Source organism: Rattus norvegicus, chromosome 15, assembly GCF_021556685.1.
Source record: "Rattus norvegicus strain SHRSP/BbbUtx chromosome 15, alternate assembly SHRSP_T2T, whole genome shotgun sequence".
NCBI classification, from domain to species: domain Eukaryota; kingdom Metazoa; phylum Chordata; class Mammalia; order Rodentia; family Muridae; genus Rattus; species Rattus norvegicus.
This window is the reverse complement of record NC_141548.1, coordinates 89,214,563-89,225,324: the sequence shown is the minus strand read 5'-3', so window position 1 is coordinate 89,225,324 and position 10,762 is coordinate 89,214,563. Positions and strand designations below refer to the sequence as shown.

General features: G+C 38.0%; 1 pseudogene; it reads right to left on the bottom strand.

Moving 5' to 3' along the window:
• Positions 1-5,861: 5,861 nt before the first annotated feature.
• LOC120097270 (small nucleolar RNA SNORA17) lies at positions 5,862-5,937 on the bottom strand (annotated as a pseudogene).
• Between the last annotated feature and the right edge of the window lie 4,825 nt (positions 5,938-10,762).

The following is a 10,762-nucleotide window of genomic DNA, read 5'->3' as shown; positions in this document are numbered from 1 at the left end:
ATTGCATTAATTCATTCAAATTGCACTACAACTATGTCTTTACAACAATGTTTTAAGACCAATATAATTTTCCTTACATATTGGCAATATGATTTGAGCTTGGGGTTCCAAACAGGGAAAGGCTGTGTCGTAAGGGCAGTGAAGAAGTCAGAGACTCCAAATGTATTTTTCTGCCATTTCTAAATTCATTAAGAAGATATGTTTCCTCCATTTATGTTTTTCATGAATTGAGGAAGTTAGAATTCTTAATTTCCTGATATTTTCCAGAGGTAGATATGTTGACATACCAAATATAAATGTAAAGTTAATACATAGTCTTTTATACATAAGCATTCACAGCCCTGGAAAACTGAGAAGTGTCCAGACATAAATTAATAGTGGATATAGGAACCGACAGTAGCTCTATTTCATATACGAAATATTAGATTCATTCTCTTGGCTTAATTGTCATCTATTCTCACAAATTCAAATCACCAATGAGTATGAGCTCTGTTTAGTTTAAACTGTTTTGCAAAAAGAAAATATATGCACTAATTCTGAGTAGTTTTGATGGTTTCAACAAAGATGAATGTTAGCCAAATAAATTTCTTTCCATCTTGTGATAAGTTGTCCACACTTACTTCTGCCTGAGGGTTGGTGCTCCACATCAGCCTGCTTCTAGAAATGCTTTTCTCTCTTCGATCCCAGTAAAGTGTACTGCTCGGCCCGTTTGAAACTCTCTTGGTAACTCATAACCATGCCCAAACTATTTTTAAAAAAATGAAAATATTGGATCTATTTATGATTGTGAAGACACTGTAATATATGTAATTAACCACGTTTATGTCAATGTTTAAAAATAATAAATCATCCTATCATTTAAAACTCCCCCTGTTTCCTGGTTCACTTACCCGGAAGTCATGTGTTCATAAGACACTATACACGTGATCCTTGACAGGCATCCTCCATATTGAAGTATAACATACATCTTACAGAGAATTAAAAAAATTAATTTGTGTGCTGCGATATCCTTGCTAAACTTTTTGTTTATGAAGTATTTGAACTCAGCATGACAATATTGGTAATAAAGAGGTCTACAGAGTTAGAGCCCAACGTTCAGTCCTAGTATTTTATGTAAACTGAAAGTGACTTTGAAGCTGGCAAAATACTTGAATTAGCAATATATTTCCTGCTGAGCAACTTAAATTTGTGTCTCTATCATTATGAAAGTAGAATGATACATTTCAGTCCTTTTGAAACTCTGGGCTAAGGAAGCAGTCACTTTAAAATGTATTAAATCCTATATTTACAAACATAAAGGGAGATTCTACAAGAATCTTTCTTTTGTTAGTTACTAATGGATAATCAATACAGTGGAGAATGCCTCTGCATTTAAAGTGAGGTAATTTGGGATAATAGTAAGTTTGGAGCATGGAGGTATGCCTTCTTGGGTAGAAATCTGAACTCAGAGGTTATGACTTTGGTAATATTATTCACAGTCTAGAAATGACAGCATCATTGAGGGTCACTACCCCTTATATTGGCCTTCTTCTCATCTTTTAAATCCAATTTAACCTGAAGCATAGTGTAATTTAAAAGCCAAATTAGATAAATTTGAAAATTTAACACATTATTAGTGAAAAGTGATAAAAAAAAAGAATGAACTGCTACTTGCTGATGCATTTGTTGGTATCAGCAAATGGACACGCTCGGAAGTGAATTAAAAATCATTGCATAAAGACTGTGATAAACCGGTGGCATGAACAAAAGAGACGTTTTTGTGGAGGAGGAGTACTCTGTGTGTAATGGACTGTAATCCACTGCATATGTGTCTTTCACTGTTTAACTTGCCATGTTTGAATAAGACATTTGGCATTGCTTTCATTCGGATGAACCCATCTCCAAGCATCAAATCAGAAAAGGAAATTGTATGTCTGGAGGATCGATGTGATGATCTATTGTAGTTCTTAATTCTCATATTTGACTCAAGTATGGGTGGGGCTTAGCACTGCAAAGCACTGAAGCTCAAGAGATGACCGACCGGATAAAAGAGCTAGCCACACGAGCGTGCGGCCTTGAGTTGGAATACCAGTATCTATGTAAAAGACACTGTTAACATCTATAAAAATCAGTGCTCCTATGACAAGACCAGGAATAGAGAAAAGAATGTCCAGAAGTCCCTGGGCAAGTTACCATGACAATTGGCAGATAAAATAAACAAAAACAAAAACAAACAAAACCAAAAGTAAGAGTTTCTGACTGTAACCAAGACTAATTCGAGTGTCTTCGCTAACCTCTACATGCACATACACCCAGGCTGCATTTATGCACTTAAATGTGCAAGTGTGCACAGAGATATTTTATACACAAATACACTAATATGATTTGGAGGGTGGAAAAGATGCATAAAACCTGCAAGAGCAAGACAGGTGCTGATATGAAGGACCCCCCCACGACCCCCATCCAGCTTTTATGATTAGTGGATAATTACACGAACAGCCATTTCTCTCAGCCTCACCTGCAGAAGTCCTGGTCAACCCAATAGAGTTGAGCCATTGACATTTTTAACATGCGCATGCCCATACCAAAACCACACATTGACTCAGGACTTCATTCACCCAAGGACTCGTCTGCTCCCCACAATGAATAATAGTTTAAAGGTTAAAGGTTCTACTGGCTGTGTGTGTTGGGTTGATTTGCAGCATGATAGCTTCCCAAGAGAAAGAAGATGGCGGGAGTAGGAATAACCCATAACTTTGGAACGAAGCCTTCGCCATAAGAGCTTGTATATAACGTTCAATATCTAAAAAGAATCCGGAGTGCACATTATTTCAACTTTAGTTTTTTTTTTCTTTTGTCAGAAAAGAGAATGGAAATTTAGAAATGGATGCTTGGCAAAATAATCTTATATTCAATACTAGATGAAGTGAATATTTCATTATTCTTTATTGCTAACATGTAAATGCTAATGGTTATTCTTTCTGTAACAAATGACTTCCCAGCACCCTTGCCATTTCAAGATAAAGGGAGAAACAGAGCTCTGAAAGTCATTCTGTACTGAAGGACTAAGGGGGCATTGTGAGCTTCAAGAAAAGCTTTGCTGGGTACAGGAGTTTCTGCAGTGAACTGCAAAGAAAATACAAGGAAAATACTCCAAGTTAAGTGTCCAATGTCCAGATCCCTGAAATCTCATGTAATTTATTTGCACAGAAGGAATATTTCCCTCTGTATTGCTATTGTTGCCTTATCTTGGAATACATTGCACACCATGATTGATTATAGCTCCTGCAGTGGCATTCAGTTAGCTGCAAATGCTAAGGTTTCTGAGAAGAAAAATGAGAATCTGTTTTCTTGGTTTAGAAAACATCTATATCTCACATGCATATAGCAATCCTAATAAATAACATAAAAATGATGATACTCTACCATCCTTTTCTTCAATGCAAAGAAGAATTAATAACGTACATTTTTTTACAACTAGCTTGTCATACAGGATGTTTGCAGACACTTTAAGATTCTTTCTCAACACAATACTTCTATATTCTTCCAACCATTATAAGATATTACAGTTTTACTTGTGTACCTGGGAGGATTTTTAATGGGATTAAATGCCAGTAAATGTCAAGGATGGCCATCGCTTATTTGAGGGTCAAACACGGGGACAATTATGACAATTTTGTATCTCTTCCTCTTATTATTCTTGACTTATAAGGAAGCAGTCTTATCACAGATAATTTTGCTTCCTGTAAAAACATTTTAAAATTTCATATCCATCCTCAAATCAAAGATAAGTGCATATTAATTTTAGTATATATATTATTTATCCTGATGCAGAAAAATGAACTCATTCAGTTATTCTTATGTTAAAGGTATTCCAGTATCATTGGCTATAAATATAGGAGTAACCGAGGAGCTCGCGAACATCCCCTATTCTCAGATAAGTGCATCCACTTAAGGGAAATTGGTCATTAAAATCATGATTTGTTGTTAAGCTTGATTCGAGTCATGACTATGTTAGTTTGATTAGAACACAAGGGCATGTCACCAGAACACTGCAGGCTGTAACAGTGTGGGTATGTAAATGAAGGTCACTCAAGTGAGAGAAACAGACTAGTAATATCAAAGCAAGGTCATGATGTCCCTTACATGTAGAAAGGGGAGCTACCAACTGTAAACTGAAGACAGATTAATGGAAAAATCACGGAACACAACAGAACATTTTCCTACTTATTCTGTTCCAAATCAGTAATTTCTTCTTCCCACTTGCCTTCTGAGATCTCTGCTGCTGCTCCTGCCATACAGGGGTGTAGAAATCTCCATTTTGTATTATGTTGTACAAATCCCTATCTCTTGCCCCTCCCTTATAGATGCTTTTACTTTTAGAATATGGCTATATCATATATCTAAAGCATGTTTGTTGAAAATTATAATGACATAAGTCTGCTGCACTCATCATTTGCTTGCTGTGTGGATGTGGACAAATTCTTTGATTTTTCTACGGTTTATATTATAACCTCCTCCTCATGGGAAGACCTGAGAAAATTCCCACTGTATTAAGTTAACAGTTACACCGTGCTCATAGGTTATTTTGTTGTTGTTTTGTTTTAACTGTTTATATATCAGTTCTTTGTGAACTTAACATTATATATCCCAATCCTACTTATCCCTCCCTCCCTTCATACTCACCCTTCACCCTTGCAACCTTCTTCCCAACAGAGAAAAAAAAATCTCTCCTAGAAGCTGTAGTGTGTTACACAGGATATCATTTTGTCATATTTCTTTGTTTGCAAATGTTTAATGCGATGGCTCCTTGTTCTAGTAGGAAGCCTCTGACTTCTGTGACTCAATACTGGGACTTAGCTAGGACTTATGTGGATGGCCTGTTACTGCCCAGTGGCATGGAAACCCTGTAGCTTTGAATCTGTAGAACTGGCTCTTTGTTCATCAATGGGGTAGACGTTGGAATGGATCAATTCAAAGCTCTGTATCTGAGCCTGAGAGTTATGTTAATTGATAAACCTGCTGGCTTTCCTGCTTGCATGTCCTTGGGGAAAGAACACCAGCAATCCAGCTATGAGGGCCAGTTCTACTCTACTGTCTATGTGAGGTACAAGACCAGCTCTCCCACATGTTGTAGGCAGAGAGGTACATGGCCAATTCCCTCAATCTCATGGCTCTGGGCCAGATCTTCTGTTCTTATGATACTAGAACTAGGTCTCCCACTTGGCCACAGGTGGTGAGGGACAAAGTGGAAGGAAGGTATCTTTTCCTTCCACCCGTGCCACCATATGGGAGACAAATAGTAGGGCCATGTCTACCATTCTTATATCCTGGCACCAGTTCACCCACAACCCCCTTAATATTCAGGGCTGCTAAGTTCTGTAGATGGCAAGTGGCATGAGGCTGCTTCTCACTACCCTGGAGACTCCAGTTCTGCTTGTCTGCATTATGCCCTCATCCTTCTGATTATCATTCTCTTCATTTCTCCACCACTTATTTGCTCCTATTAATGAAACACTAGATCTCTGAAAAGTCCGGGGTCATCTCAGGAGTGTTCTTGGTAGAAGTGCTTGTGCGTTATAGCACAAGTAGAGAGTCATCTCGGGCATTGTTTGCCTCTTCTGTGATGCCCTACTGGTGGTCATCTTAGGCTAGCTCCCTGTCCAGGACCCATGGTGCCAATCTGGTGCTTGTTCTGCCTGGCTTGCCCAAGTGGCCCCATATAAGGGTCCTTTGTCTCGGCTCACTTCTGCCTGGGGCCCAGCTCCAAGTGGCTTCTTCTAGATCCTTCTTGCTTCCAGTTCTGGGATTCATCAGGACCTATGTGGTACCAACTGGTGTTCATCTCAGGCTTGCTTTTTTTCAGGGAATGTGAGGCTACTGATCAAAGGTCCTCTCTGCCATCTACTGACATGCATGTGATAGAACAGTCACACTTGCCATGCTCTCAGGGGCAGGTTATATATTATTTCTTATTCTGGACATTTTTATCATGATAATTCATCCATCATACTAACCGTGTGATAAACGCAGCACAGAAAACTGACACACAGAAATTTTGGAAAGTTAATTACAAAGTTTACGGAAAAGCCAGAATACAGACTGAAAGGAGTCTGGGTGAGAAGCCTTCCTTGCTATTAAAATCCTTCTGATTGTATATAAAGCCTTTTCTATTGTGGGGATTTCTGTCTGTAACTATAAATCTATTTAAAAGCCCATGGGTTGTAAGATTATAGGTCCTAGAGAGGATCCACTGCTGTTTTTCTAAATGGCTGTACTGTCAAACTATTTTCTAAGTATTTTGTATGTACCTACATATCTTTACTGCTTTCAGTAAAATGTTTCATGGTGGGCAGTAATTAATGTAAAGAGTCACAGCTGGTCAAAGTGCCTAGGATCAGTAACTGTGGATTGCCCAGCTGTGACTGAGTTGTCCCTATCTACCACATCCAAGGCTCAGTGAACTTCTCAGAGAGAAAAGAAAGGAAAGACTTCAAAAGCTGGAGACCACAGAATGGAGCCATAAAGTCCTAAAATCGGCATATCACACATATCAACTCACAGCTATGGCTATATAAACAAGACTTGCAAATCAACCCAGTCAAAATTGCCAAATGGATGGGAGAAGACCCTCAAAGCCGCACCCACACAAGAAAAAATATCAGAAATTAACTGAAAATGGCACTTTCCTTTGAAAGTTTGTAGTAGTTTCTTACATCTCAGTAGATGGCCAGACATCCATGTACTCATGCACAGCACTAATTAGACAACAGTTAATAATAATAATAATAATAATAATAATAATAATAATAATAAAGAGAGGACATGTAATTGCAGTCAGGTAGTGTGGGCATCAATAGAGTAGCTTATAGGGAGTGGGGATGGTAGATTATGATCAAAACATATTGTGTAGATATATGCTATTGGCAATGAATAGAAAGTACTTTTAAAACCTTAATCAGTTTCAGAAGATTTTTGCACATTTTGACAAATGCACACCTCAGTTTTGATTATATTATTGCCTAGAATATGGTAGAAAGTCAACACCCAGGACAGGTTATGGTGATAATACTTCGCTTACTTATTGTAGAGATGAAGTCTAATTTACTTGCTTCTTTTTGTAGCACTAACTTCAGAGTTCTTGACATCATTGCACAAAGAATTTCTTCTCACATTACTGACATTGGCTCCATGTCATTTGTACTTATGTTTTCCTTCAGTTATTTGTCTACAGGATGCTGCCTTGTATGTTTAGTTGGTATTGTTAATTTATTAACTTTTCTAATCACAAGTTCACATGTATTCTGTTCCATGCATGCTACACGCATATGACCTAACATTCTTTTTCAAGATTAAATAGGTTTGTGTATTTCTATTAAATTCCGTGGTATTATTGCTCTCTCCTTAAAACACAGTTTTAGAATATTTATTTGATTTCTAAAATGCACACAGTGAATGTCTTTTTTTTTTTTTCGGAGCTGGGGACCGAACCCAGGGCCTTGCACTTGCTAGGCAAGTGCTCTACCACTGAGCTAAATCCCCAACCGGTGAATGTCTTTAGAACTCTCAAATAAGCATGATCTTGTGGACTTTCGTTAGGTTTGTTTTTCATTCCTTCCAGAAATTTGGCTCTTACTCCTTTTTTTCCTGACTATGTCAAATCAGGGATTATATATCTCTTTTTCTTCCCAAGGAAGTAATGCTTTGAGTTCCAACACATTTAAAACAAACTCTCTTGTGACCTACATGAATTCTTAATTTAGAAGCTGAAATCGATTCTAACCCATCACACAGGATTCTAATTACCCACTTAAGTCCATCTAAAGAATGGAAAATAAAAAATTGAGAGTGATTTCGATTTTGAGCTGTCACTACAGGGATTTTATACTCTATGAAAAGTGAAATGGGGTTGCCAGGGGCAAGCCTGGGAAAGATATTTTTGTGGCTGCTCAAATCTCCACACTTCATATGAACCTTGAGGTCTCTGTGAGAAATCAGTCATTGAATGTAGCTTTGGGACTTAAGGGGGAATACATTTTATACTGTATAGGAAACATACATTTTTGCAGGAAAAGCATCACGAGTGACAGTTAGCTCCATAAATTTATTTGGAGTCAAAAGTTAGAGACACGTGTTTCTGATTTAAACTTTGTGTTACTAGCATTTATTTACATATTACCTGAGATGCTTTTTTGTAAATTCAGGTCAGCTTGTGCCTCTGTAAAACATAAAGTACGTCATAAGGTTGCATGACTATGCGTATACATGCAACGTTAGAAATCTAATCAATAATATTAATTTTTATTTAGTGTTTGATATTTACTTATCACGTGTATTGAAGCAGAAACAAGAGTCACAGGTACTACGTGTGCAACCTCTAAAGCAATCAAGATACAGAAATAATTTATGTAACCTTGAGCTTTTTGACCCACTCTTTTCCTTATGTAAACTTTATGTAAAGAATCTGCAGTAGACACATGTATAAGTTTGGATTTTCTTTTAAAATCCTTCTGAGTCTAAATCTTGTGCGTTTAGTTCAAAAGAAACAGTGTCAAACTTGATGTCAGAGAAACTTGGCTGAAGTCCCAGTTCTTTCAATATCTCATCCTTGACTACCATTTGGCTTCCCAGAAAGGAGTTCTATCTGGCCAAAATCTCCTGCTATTTATAGATAAGTGGCATTCATCAGCTAACTTCAATTTCTAAAGCCTTAAGATACCACCAGCATTACTCAAAGCAGGAAACCCTGTATGATCTTTTTTTTTTACATATTGCTTGCTGATATGCAAGAGTATTCACACTTGGTTACTCATTTATTCCTATTGCCCTTGGCAGTCTCCATGTGGTGACCTTTCCGACAAAAGATGCTGCTTATTAAGATACAGCTGATGTAGCCGATACAGTGAATACTTTCAAGCTTGAGTGGCCACTAAGTTATGTAGTATTACAGGTCAGAGCAGGCATTGCAGTATTCTAAAAGAGGCATTCGGGGCTGAGTGATGTGGCTGATAGCCATAGACCTACTTTAGTACAATTCAGGGCGCATGACACATGACCCTCAGGAGTACGGTGCTACCCAGCCTAAAGATAGCCAGGAGATGAGGTCACCCCGGGACAGATGCAATTTCCATAAACCTTTTATCCTGCATTTATAGTGATAATTTTATGGCTAATTTTAAACGTTACCTGAAAGATGGCTGGCAGTCATTGTTTGGATGTGACTATTATTGTTTTCTGAGAAGATTGACTCATCCGTCAGTGAACAGGATGAAGACAATCTTTCTTCTAAGTGACAGCAATGTGTAATGAGATGGAATCCAGAGTGGACCAAATAGGCAAAGGCGTGGGTGGGAGATGCGTATATTCCTCTTCCTATACATTGAGGTGCCCTGAGACTGAAGATCTTCAGATTTACAGAACTTCAGATGGATACTTCTGCAGAAAGCCTCGCGTGAATCTCAGGACTTTCACCTGGCTCAGAGAGGGTTCTTTGGCCCTTGGTCCTTCTAAAGTTCCCATTCTTAAAGATAGCCTACCATGGGAAATAACACTCATAATAGTCAAATAGGCCAATTTATGTAACCATCGCATCTAACGTGCATTCCTTTGGCTCTCTATCTAGTCCACATATCTACCTATCATTTATCTGACTTTCATCTAGCTGTGTAAAGTCTGTTATGTGATTTTTCTATCTTGCCAACACTCTATCATCTATTATCTGTCTGTCTATCTATCTATCTATCTATCTATCTATCTATCTATCATCTGTCTCTTTTAAGGAGCTTGACTAACACAGTGGATCAAACTCCACTGACGAATAGGAATAAATAAAATATTCTACAACTTGGTAATCGATCTAACTTGAAATTATGGCTAAAAAGGACAAATTTGCCTAAACTTTGAGAATCACTTATAAATGAAGAGCCCTCTCTCCAGCCCACTGCCTGGCCCCATGATAAAGCTTGTGTAGGACACACAATTAGTGTGACCACCCAAAAACTAGAAATATGGCAGTGCCTGATATGTGAAATATGAAAAATATCTTTATATGAGTGTATATGTATATGTATTTGCATGTATGTGTATGTGTATATGTATATATATGCTTACATACTTATGTATATTATATATGTGATACACACATATATGTATATGTATGCATATTCACACACATAAAAGTGGAGAAAGAATATTTATAAAAAAATAATAAATTAATACCTGACCTTCCTTTCATGACTATTTCCACTGTAAGGTGTAATTTTAAAAATCATGCTTCCTCCTTTGCCTGGGGCCACACTCTTGGCTATGCTCTAAGATCTGCAATCACCGGTCTCAGGAAGCTCAGCCAACTGGCTACTTTTCCAGGAGCTGCGATCAATGCCCAGCCCCTCATGGCTAGCTTTCCCAAGCTTCCAACAACTACTCAGGCTGCCCTATTTCTTCACTTGCCTACCTAAGCCCTGCAGATGGAAAACATTGGTTTTTATTATTTTTAAACTAGCCAGATAACTCAATGGTTGGGTGAAGAATTGCCTGCTCTAATCTTATCAACTACCTTACGCCGTCCTCCTTGGCCTCTGATCACTCAAGGTAAAGGCTACAAATTCTAGATGCTCTAAGACTTACATGACTGCAGCTTCCTCAATGTTCCAAGGCCTGGTCTGAATCCTCTCCCCTTTTCCTGTGTCCCTTCTCCTCCTGGGACACAGAAGTCCCACCTTTTTCCTTTTGCCTAGCAATTAGTGTCTGTCATTTTATTGACACAGTTAGGGAAACAACATCT